At 43.0% G+C, this 12,246-nt stretch overlaps 1 protein-coding gene across 3 annotated transcripts in view; it reads right to left on the bottom strand.

Moving 5' to 3' along the window:
- LOC148522962 (uncharacterized) overlaps positions 1–12,246 on the bottom strand; it is a 49,838-nt gene that overhangs the window by 23,738 nt on the left and 13,854 nt on the right. The window lies entirely within an intron of this gene.

Below are 12,246 nucleotides of genomic sequence, written 5' to 3'. Positions count from 1 at the left end.
GGAGCCCAGTAGAGGTCCGGTCTTCGGGATGCTCCCTGGGGGCCATTGCATAGGTGGCCGGTGGTTCACAGTAGGTCATGGGGCCGCGAGATGGTCAGTGCGGGCAGGAGCAGCTTGTAAGTGCAGTGGTAGCGGTAATAGGAAGGATCTGTGTACGGAGATCCATGATCCTGCTGCCTCTCTGCAAAGTCAGTTTTTAATATCACAATATTTTTGTTTCATACACAATTCTTTCTTTTTTATTTTATATTGTTGTTTTTTTAAATATTCATAATAATAAAGTTATATTTTATGTTTCATCAATGTGCACCACATAAGACAACCTCTTCTTTCTCTTTGGATTGTTTTCCATTGTTAATGTACACCTTTTTTTCTCTTGATCTATTTTAAAAGTAGATGTTGAAGTAGTATGACTGCCAGCACTAGTACTGGCTATCGACTGATTCATGATTGATTTCATTTTTTACACCTGTTACCTTTACCATGCAGTTTTACTAAAAGATGAGATTTTTGTTTAACACCTGAAAAGAAATGTCTATTTTCCAATTTTATTACTTTTATAGGGTGCAGCTTATGGGGGCACCTACAGTTAGCATGGTAATATATATTGCCTCTCCAAGACACACACTTGTGAAATATTATTTAAATTGAATTGTAAAAGATTGCAGATTGATTTTGTCACCAGAAAAAAAAAAGTTTCCACTTATTTATTTTTATTTTTTGGAGTGCAGATAAAGGGGACATGAAAACACCCAGAGTAAGTACAGTAATAGAAAAGAAATATGCCTGCGCTCGGTTTCACCCATATCATACATGGTACCAGCAGCATGGCAATATTAATGCCGTAAATGTATACAAAACAGAAAAACTTTTGCTATTGGCGCTGACAATAATATACTGCAAATTTATGTGTGTGCAGCAAATAAAACAAAGGGGATTTTGTCATGATTTGATCAAAGCATTTAAGCCTCAGCCCAGCATCAAGGGACCCCATTTTTCTGCATGTCCCTAACACTAGCATATATGCCCAGCACATCATTACATTGCAATTAAATGTACTCACCTCCTAGATACAGAGGGACACATCTATACAGAGGCTGGCTGTTAGCCACACCCAACTAGGCCTTTTATAGCCTGAAAGCTGGGTAAAACCGAGCACGGGCATATTTCTTTTCTGTTTTGTGTAAAAATTTTGCCTTCTGCTATCATGGCAGCTTTCAATTAAGGCTATAAAAAGCAGTCACCCTTCCCACCAACTCTGCTTACCTACTACAACTCTCTCTAATCTAATGGCATCCTAATGGTGTTTTTTGGAGAGCAACTACAGCCCAAACCCTGACCATTCATTCTCCTGTGTGAAATGTTGCCTCATCACAAGTGAAGGACTCTTATATTCAATTCATAATTAAATGAACTACAGTGATGAAGGTACTGTATACAGATGTTTCATCTGGGAGCTAACACTTACAGGAGGAGGCTTAGGAGTAGGTCTCCTATAAAAGGTTCTGGACCAAAATTCAGGTTTCAGTAATGAGTAATAAAAAACTCTGGGGATTTTCATAAACAGAGGTAAGTCATCACATTTGTGTGATACTGGGTTAATTTTCTTAATTATGGTACAGTAGGTTGGCCAATGTATTTATGACTGAATTTCCTTGAAGGTTGTCAAAGCTGGAGATCCTTAGTGGCCATCCAAACTCTGTCCACTACTTTAAATTGGAATGCCTTGCCATGATGGTCAGCTTGCAACCTTTGCCTTTGTTTGGGCTTTGCATGTCATGTCTGAGGGTTAGAGTTGGTTGGAACAGGCATAAAAGGCTGCAGTGGCGACTTTGGAGGTGTGGATGAAGTTGGGAGGCTTGAGCCAAGACTTACACATGTATCAGGTGTGGAGTAGGGAAGCTGTAGAGCAGGGATGGGGAGCCTCAGGCCCGGGGGCCATATAAGCCTCGTGGAATCATTTTGTCTGGCCTTCTGAGCTTTTTTCTGCTAGCCTCACTTGCTAGCAGGGTGCCTAGAATGGCACCCTGCAGGATGATGGGCCTGAAGGTGAGGACAGGAATGCAATGTCTTTGTTAACAGCAAGTAGGAATGAGAACTGGAGATAATGATACTGTATAGATCAGCAGAATTGGGTTGGGACTGATGATGCTGGGTTGTTGAGTAGGGCTGGAATGACCGATAATGCTGAACTGAAGAGCTGGATTGGTTTGAGACTGATAGTGATGAACTGGAGTTCTGAATTGGTTGGAGACTGATGGAGATATTTTGAAGTTCTCAATCAATTTGAGACCAATGATGATGAGTTATGCTCCTGGAGTTGTTTGAGAATGATGATGATGAATTGGATTTCTGAATCTGTTTGAGATGATGAATGTATCGGATGGGACCAATGTTTGGAGATGACAGATGGAGTCGATGATTGGAGATATTGGATTAGAGCGATGATTGAAGGTATCAGATGGAACCAATGATTGGAGGTATTGGATGGGACAGATGAGTGAAGGTATCTGATGGGACCAATGACTGGAGGTATTGCATGAGACCAATGTTTGAAGGTATTGCATAAGACCAATGATTGGATTGTATGGGACTGATGATTGGAGTTATTGAATGAGACTGAAGTTTGAAGGTAATGAATGAGACCAATGATTGGATGGGACCAATGATTGGAGGTATTGAATGAGACTGATGTTTGAAGGTATTGAATGAGGCCGTAAGAATAAGTCTCAGCGGTAAAACCAGATTGGAGTGCAAGATGGTATTGGAGATTTGTTTACGAGATTTAGGAACTGGTTATGACGGACTGGGACCATTCAGATACTGAGTACCTGTGAGCTAAGCACAGAGCTGTAACTTCAGCAAGAAGGAATGTTGTACTGGCAATTTGGGCCAGTCAGGAAATAGAATTTATAGGGGTGGATCCCCAGGGATTGGATGCTGTGATCAGCTGGTCTGGGAGCTGCACTCTGAGTGGAGGAAGAGCGTCAGGTGAAAGAGTCCAACATGGCTGCGCCCATACTGTTGTCTTGGAGGGAACTCTGGTGTGCTCATGATCCACCATGCTGGGGAGACACGCTGTAAGCAAGGGGCTGCAGAGAGCCATCTTCATGCTCAGTGACTGGACAATTTTTGGGCTGAAGGAAGGCCTTCTAAGGGGACAAAATTAACAGTTTACTGAACCTATGAATCACCATCCAGATGGTATTAATACCCATGGACAGGGTGACATTGATTATGAAATCCATGGTGATATGAGCCCATGGAAGTTTAGGGTTAGGTAGTGCTACCAACAGACCCAGAGGTGCTTTAAGGGAGACTTTACTTGAGCACAGACTGGACATGACTGGACAAAACTGTAAACATCTTCACAGGTTTCTGGCCATAAAAGTGGCTGGGACACCACCTGAAGAGTTTTGCTAATTCCAGGATGGCCAGACTTCTTGTGGCCAGGAGCTTCTTGAAGAACTTCAGACCCTAGCACTTTTGGTACAATTGATTTGGAACTGGTAGTCTGGGGGGAGCCTGTTTTTTGCTTGTTTTAATTGCATAGATAAATCTCTAGACAGTACTACAATAATGATGGCCATAGGTATCATAGGATTCAGAGATAATAGACCAGTTTGGTAAGTGGAGGTGCTACCTGTTGAGACTTTATTGCAGGCACAAAATTCAGACAAATCACAGGTGCGCAACTCCAAATTACTGATTATATATAAATATATATACATTATGCAATAAAATTTTGCAATCAATAGAGGCTTTAAGCATAATCATGGCCAAGGTTATTGGCCTACCCACCATATCCAGGTAACCTCTGTAGGGTAGGTTCCTAACATACTATGGTTCAAATCCAGAGCTCAGGACACCCCTAAATTGGCACAGCCGAGCCACCCCAGGGCATCTCTATAATGAGAAAAGTGAAGTGTGAAGTAAGAAAGGTAAGAGCAGCTGTGGTTGCATAGAAAGGTGAAAATACAAATATAATAAAAACAAACAGTAAAGTGTTAAAATTGTGCAAAAAAGGAAGAATGTGTTATAATGTGATGCCCTGAAGCAAACCAACCAAAGCAATCCAGGGGACCCACGCCCCTAAAATCAACCCAAAGTTGCACTACAGTATATAACTTGTAGGACTTACCTCAAATTATGCCTATTACTAGTGTGCATAACAATACTAGATTCCATGCTCTTAAACTAATAAGGGAGGGGTGCTAGTCCAGGCTGAAGGCGTCTCCTTTCCCTCAGGTGTGCAATGAAGGACATTAATTGTAGTGTATAGGAAAGATTCCTGGACTGCACACCCTGAATATATATAATGGGAGGTACTACCTGTTGAGACTTTATTGCAGGCACAAAAACAGACAAATCACTGGTGCACAACTCCAAATTACTGATTATATATAAATATATATATACATTATGCAATAACATTTTGCAATCAATAGAGGTTTTTAAATCTGAAGTGGTACAGAATGCTTATTTAATTTAATGAATGTGTTGATGACCTCTAGATTTCAGTTTGAGTCTACTGTTTTCTTGGTGACTGCAGTTAATAGAGCTACTATTGAAAAGAATCCTTTTATACATTTCCTATAGTAGTTTGCAAATCCAAAGAATCACTGTTAGTCTTTTAGACTGCTGCGTTATACCCATTCTTGGATGGCTTTCACTTTAGTTTGATCCATGGAGAATCCATGAGCTGAGATAATGTAGCCTAGAAAGCCTTGCATTTATCCAACTTGGCGAATAGATTATTTACTCAAGCTTCTAAAAATACAGGAATGTCATCAAAGTAATCAAAGTAAGCAACAATAAATCTCTTCTGAAGGTTCCTTAAGACATCATTAATTAGACACTGGAAAACTGCAGGGTTGTTACTGAACCCAAAAGGCATTACTAAGTGTTCTTAATGCCCAGTATGTGTGTTAAATGTAGTTGTCCACTTGTCTCTCTGCTTTATTTGGACTAGATTATATTCCCGTTGAAAGTCAATTTTGGTGTATATATCTGCTTCTCACAACTGGTTGAATAGTTCTGGAATTATATGCAAAGGGTACTGGTTTTTCATAGTTATCTGATTAAGGGGTAAATTTACTAAGGATCGTGTTGGTCCAAGATTGCAATCACGGGGGTATATTGCCATTTTTCCAAACACAGGAATTTTCTATGAAAAAAACGGGGGTATTTCCTGTATCTTTAGAGGTGATCACGGCCAATTTTGAAGTTAAATGCATCCGAAAATAGAACTAGAAATGAATACGCCATCATCTGAATACAGCAGTACTTTCCCTAGACTGGAATACAACATGGGAATTTACCAAAAATCATGATTAGAATCACAGTTGTAATAAAACCAAACAAGGTGTAAAAATAGAAATCACAAATAGACCCCCTCCTGAGTAGCGTGTCTAGCAGAAACATACACAGATCAGTAACTGTAACTGTATCAGTAATTGTAGTCAGGCCTCTAATTGTCTGGCGGGCCTGGAGAATGACAATGTCATTCACTGTGTTAGAGATGTATGTGTTGTTAACGTATGCATCTCTACATGTCCGAAATGGATTGTTATGCCAAATTCTGCGGAGCCTACAGGAGAAGGGGACCGAAGCTACGCCAGGAGGTAGGTGAGTGTTGTTTTTTTTTTTTTCACAGGTAAACCCATGGGAATTCTACTGGAGAAGAGGATGTGAACATCTGGTAGAAGATAAGTATGTGTGAGTGTGTTAGATATGTAATAAACTTTTAAATTCCACAGTGTGCGTGTACTGTCTGTTTTTAAAAAATGTTTACAGTGGGGCTACGTGTGCCGGCCGCCTGCTACCAACTGTAGTTTCACAAGTGCCAAAGGACAGGCATGTTGGCACCTGTAGTTCTACTGTAAAAAACAATAGTATAATTCTAATTTTCACACTAGTACTCCTGTACCCATCCGCCAGGGGTGCAGGGAAGAGCCCGGGGCATCAGCGTAAGCCTAGGGTGCTCAGAAGAGGGGAGACCCCTTTATTGGGGGCTCCCCACCTCCCCTGAAATTCCTGGCTTGTGCTGTCTAGCTTGGGCTGTTAATTCTTTGGCTGGGAAGACCCAGTGAAAGGGAACCCTGGCTGTGGCAGTACACTCCAGCTAGATTTGAGTCTGGTGCCAGTTTAAAAACAAGGGAAGCCCCACCCATTTTTCCCCTATTTTTAAAACCAGGACTGGCACTAGGAGCCCAGTGCTGGTTCAATACGGGATACCCTACACTTTTTTCCCCCGTATTTTTAGAACCAGGACTGGCTTAGAAGCCTGGGGCTGGTTAAGCTTTGAAGCCAATTTTTTTTTTAATTACTCATTTAGCTACACACACAAACACACAAGCAACCTGCACGTATCTCACTGAAATGTGCAGGCTGCTTGTTCGAGAGGGAAACACGGGGGTAAAACATGGGTAAGAACAATCACATATGATCACAAGCACCATCGGGAAATACATTCCTGACAAACATGGGAGCTTGGTAAATTCCCTAAATTCCCTAATTTTTTTATTTAAATTTCCCTATTCTTAACGTTCCTACCTGTGTTTAAAAATTAACAGACAGGAGCAAGGACACAATTCTTAGTAAATTTACCCCTAAAACTTCTATAATCAATGCAGAGCCGAAGTCCCCCATCTTTTTTGGGACAAAGAACAAACCAGCACCAACTGGTGATTTAGAGGGCCTTATGTTTCAAGCTTTTCAGAAATATTTTCCTCCATGGCTGTAAGTTCAGAAAGAGAGAGAGAAAATAAGGGGTATATTTACTAAAGTGAGAGTTTTTAGAAGTGGAGATGTAGCCCATAGCAACCAATCAGATTCTACTTAACATTTAACTAGCACCACATAGAAGATAATAGCTAGAATCTGATTGGTTGCTAGGGGCAACATCTCCACTTCTAAAAACTCTCACTTTAGTAAACAAACCCCTAAGAGTCCCTTAGGGATCTTGGACCAAGGAATCAGCTCAATAGCAGAAGCATAGGCTCCATGCAGGGGAAGGGTGTTTGCTGAAAACATCAGCATAGGTCGAATACTGAGCTGGAAGTTTTGCCTCTACCTAGTTGGCCAAACGTATAAGCAAATATAACTACTTGCTCTATGCTGAAACTGCCTCCTACTTTCTCTCCTTACTGCATCTTCATGGTTTCCACTTCAACTCTTCCATTTATTGTCACTTATTTCCCACCAATGTTAACTTCTGTGAATTGCTCATCCTTCCCCACTGTAACCTATGTAGTGCACCATAGATGGCTGCCTTACCTGGTACTTTAAAGGGCAGTATGAGTAACTTATTGAATTATCTATGCGGTGGGTATCCTGACAGCTCACTGCTCATTTTGTCCTGGAATGTGTCATTTTCTTGTAATGCAACCAATGTAGTGTGAATAACATGGCTGCCTTGCCTGGTGCTCTGTGTAGAATTAACAATGCAATGGTTCAGAAGTATTTGCAAGGACCTTGTCTAGTACTTTTAGTTGTCCCATTGTGTGCCATCAGTTCTAGGCATTCCTCATTTTGCTCAATGAAATCCTATCTAGTGCACCAAAAATGGCTGCCTCAACTGGATCTTTTGGAAGTTTGATAAATAATCCTAGTAACTTATAACCCAGAATGGTTGCCACACTCTTTGTATTACTGCAATATATTTGTATATGGGCTCTGTGTTTTCATGCATATCCAACTTTTTATTATGGTCATAGTTTCTGTTTTCTAAATAGCTTGATAATGTTCAAACTATATGACTCAAGTCTCTTGAGTTCTATCGGAGAAAGAGTGCTTTACAAATAAAATTATTATTATTATTATTATTATAACACCAAGTTCTCACCTACACTGTCATCAGCCAGAAAGAAGCATGTTGCCAGCTATAGTCTTTGAGGGGGCAACTAGGTTCAAAATTCTAAAAGCACAATGGAAAGCCATGATGAATGACAAATGTAACAACAACACATCAACCACCATCATTAACCTCAAGAGAAGGTCAATCTGCCTCCTCCTATCAACAGAAGAGGGGGCCATCTGAACCCAACCCCTAAGAGCTTTCACTATCAAACAGCTTTTAGTAAGATCTGGGAGTCTGTGAACCCGGGAAAAGAAAGAGGCCCACAACATAGAGCCCCAAATAAAAGATCAATTAATGCCCACATCGTGAGGTACAGTAAGCTCTTCCCATTTGGCCTACGAAGCCTGATAAGATCTCAATATACCAGGAGCAAGAAATTGCGGTGCTAAGCACTTTATGCCGGCTCAATCAGCTGCCAAACATAAGAAGAGCAGAGCTCACTGATCAAGTTAGCCTCAGACGCAAAGCCCATGAACCTACTGAAACCTGGAAAAGGCATCCACTATACCATTCTTAAGACCAAGAACATGACAAGCTTTGACAAAAATGTTGCATTGCAAGAAACACAACACTAGCTGCTCAAGCTACAATGCCTGCTGATGGTTAATATCATGCACTACACCAAAGTTTACACGCATGAATATAATTTTCTGATTGCATAGGAAAGAGTTCCAAGAGAAGGAGATCCTTTGTGAAGTCCTTGGAGATCCATTCAAGAGGCAAAGGGGCCACTTACCAGGACCAATCAAGGTAACTGAAAAAATGTGTAGATCTTTCCAGGTCCGTGAATAATTGCTGCATCGAGTTGTGAGCTGCTGGGAAAATCCAGGTATGAATGCAATTAAAATCTGTTAAATGCATACCCCAGTTAGCTAGGTCTCACTTTATTTTAGGCGACAAGATGGCATGCTCTTTTTGATTATTTAGATTTTTTGGGGTAATTGTTTGGTTTCCCTTTCCTTGTTAATCTAGGTGGCAATGATTTGGAATCTATACATTTTTGGATCTGTGTACTTCCATCTCATTGAATTGGAAAGAATTATGAGGATGTGGCACTTTTGTTGTGTTCTGTGGACAGAAATTACTTAGGTATATACAGGTGGTTAGTCACCAGTAGTGTTGGATTTAGCTTGGAAAAATGAAAGATATGGTAAGAACTTACCTTTGTTATCACTCTTTCTTCAAAATCCATAGGGTCCACAGGGTGAACTATATCTTTACCTATATATCTGGATCTGGATCCACGGGCACCATGCAGTTGAAGCTTTAGCTCCCAGGATGCACTGGGTCCATACTACTCTATACCCCACCCCCGAGCCACAGGCACCTCAGTTAGTAAGTAGCCAAGGCCGGATGAGGAAAAGCAGAGAGAAGGGAGACTGGAACACTTGAGAATCACACTCACAGAAAGGGAGATGGAAACCAGTGACCAGTAACACAGCCCATATGAAGCCAGGTGCATCAGGGCAGGTGCCCTGTGGACACTATGGACTTCAAAGAAAGAGATAACAAAGGTAAGTCCTTACCATAATTCTTATTTTCTTCAGGGTCCATAGGGAGTCCACAGGGTGACCTTGGGTTGTCCCAAATCAGTCCAATTAAGGGTGGGGATGCTCCTGTGCTAAGAGGAGAATCCGGCACCCAAAGGAAGCATCCAGAGAGGTGACAGTCTCAAAAGCATAGAACCTCAGAAAGGTCTGAATGGAAGACACAGTTGAACAGCTGAGGCACCATGGCGAGCTGCCCACAAGGGGCCCACTGACCAAGTGGAATGAGCTTTAGCAGAAGCTGGAACAAGCAGGCCTGCTTGTGTGTAAGCCTCCAATATAGTCATACGAAGCCATCTAGCCAAAGTTTGTTTGTTGGCTGGCCATCCCCTTTTGTGAAAACCAAAGAGTACAAATAAGGAATCCGAAGGGAACTGGTCCGATCCACATAAATCCTGAGAGCATGGACCACATCACCAGCCGACAAGTGTGGTAACTGAAAGGCCGGAACAACAATGTGGAAATTAGAAACCATCTTAGGTAGAAATCCTGGCTGAGTGTGAAGTACAGCCCTGTCCTGGTGAAATATCAGAAAGGGAGGCAGACAAGAGAGTGCTCCCAAATCTGACACCCTCCTGGTCAAAGCAATCGCCAGGAGAAAAAGAGTCTTAGCTGTCACCCACTTGAGCTCCACCGAATCTAGTGGTTCAAAAGGAGGACCCTGGAGGGCTCGAAGAACTATTGCCAAATCCCAAGGCGCCACTGGGGGAATGAAGGGAGGCTGAATCCAGAGGACACCTTGGAAAAAGGTATGGATATCCGGAAGCAGAGCTATCCTTCGCTGGAAACACACAGACAGTGCAGATACATGCACTTTTAACGAGACCAGGTGTAGGCCGAGGTCCAAATCAGACTGAAGGAAAGCCAAAATCCTAGAAATACGAAACACTTGAGGGTCGTAATTTATTGAGCTACATCCCTGAAAAAAGGTATGCCATATTCTGTAGTAGATCCTGGTGGAGGCAGGCTTGCATGCTCGAGGAATCATGCTGATGACAAGCTAGAGAAGCACTTGGACTTTAAGATGGATATCTCAAGATCCACGTCGTCAAAGACAGATGTCCCAGATCCGGATAAAGGCAAGGACCCTGAGACAACAGGTCCAGATATTGAGGCAGCAGGAGCGTAGTGTCGATGGAGAGACTCTGAAAATCTGAGTACCAAGGACTTGTGGGCCAAGCCAGAGCTACCAGCAGGATCATGCCACCATCTTGCTTTAATTTCCGAAGAACTCGAGGAAGCAGGGATATTGGAGAAAACAGATATGCAAACTATAAGGTCCACCTCACTGACAGAGCGTCCACCAAGCTTGCGTCAGCATCTCTTGTTCTGGACCTGTACACTGGCAACTTGTGATTGTGACAGGAAGCCATGAGGTCCACCTCCGGCAGGCCCCATTTGTCCACAAGGAGTTGAAACACCTCTTGGTGACGAAACCATTCCCGGGATGCACGTCATTACAGCTGAGGAAGTCCGCTTCCCAATTGAGGACTCCTGGAATGAACACAAAACACTGGTGGCACTCTGCCCAAAACAGGATGCGTTACACCTCTGTCATCACTGCCCCCTAGATGGTTGATGTATATATATATGGTAAAACTGGAAGCGCCCCACTGGGAACCCACTGGTATGCAACACACAGGTCCAACAATATGGTACCATGTAGCACACAACTGTATGTGACAGACCTCACAAATACCTGAATTTATATATGTGAGGTCACAGAAACTTCCCTACACACACCTTTCAGGGCTGTAGGAAAAGGAAAGGGATAGGTATAGACTGAAAGAATCAGAAAAACAGACACAGACAGTCAGCGCTAGTATAAGTCACATACAATGCATAAGTACTTACTGCACTTTGACACTATAATCAATCTGCCCAGATACAGTGTCTGGGAGGGCTATAGTGCTGTATACACTGACTCCAGGGGAGAGGTAAACAGGGGGACCGGTCCGCATGCTATCCGGAGAGATCTGCAATGTGCCAGTGAAAAATGGCCACCGGAGACCTCAGAGGGGAAGTGGCCATAGGAAGAGAATAGCTCAGCAATGCCAGACCCGAGCAGAAATGTGGGCTTAGCTGAGGGGAGAAGCCACTAAACATGGAAGGCTGCCTCCCCTGGCCGGCTATTAACCTCCAGGACACTGGCTCCCACTGCCGAACAAAAGTCCCTGGTGGTCTAGTGGATGCACGGGGAAAGGGGGGGCCCGCTGCCACTGCCAGCACCTCTCGTGTGTACCCAACAACCGGAGGAAACAGGCTGCTTGAACATGCGGATCACCCCAAGTGGTGATTCGTGATTTACCTGACCCTGAAGATCCGACAGCAGTTCATGGAACCCGCATAATCTGGCTAGCACAGACTCTGGAGTCCCACCGAGATCCCCAGATCTGTACGGGCATCGCAGCACTGGTGGGGTGATGGAGCGGCAGCACGGATGTCCAATGAACAGTCCGTCACTGCCTGCTCTGAAGAGTTTAAAGGAAAACTAAACTCAAAACTCATAAAATAAAAATTCAGCTCAGGGGCTGATAATCAGCCCCTCCAGTGTAAACGGTGACCCGACTCCGGCCGGGCAGCAACTCAAACTGAGGCCTGTGGCTCGGGATGGGGTATAGAGGAGGATGGACCCAGTGCATCCTGGGAACTAAAGCTTTAACTGCGTGTTGCCCATGGATCCAGATCCAACTATACCCTGTGGACCACTATGGACCTTGAAGAAGAAAGAGTAAATTAAGTGATGGGCTATTGTTTCCAGGGTTTTGGTGGTGTTATGATTGTGTCACAATCCTGGCTAGTTTTTACCTTTTGTGACTTACCTCTGCCAGCTGCTCC

This window comes from Taudactylus pleione, unplaced genomic scaffold, assembly GCF_031769625.1.
Source record: "Taudactylus pleione unplaced genomic scaffold, aTauple2 ptg000136l, whole genome shotgun sequence".
Classification (NCBI taxonomy): domain Eukaryota; kingdom Metazoa; phylum Chordata; class Amphibia; order Anura; family Myobatrachidae; genus Taudactylus; species Taudactylus pleione.
Note: the sequence above shows the minus strand (reverse complement) of the source record. Positions and strands in the feature narration are given on the sequence as shown.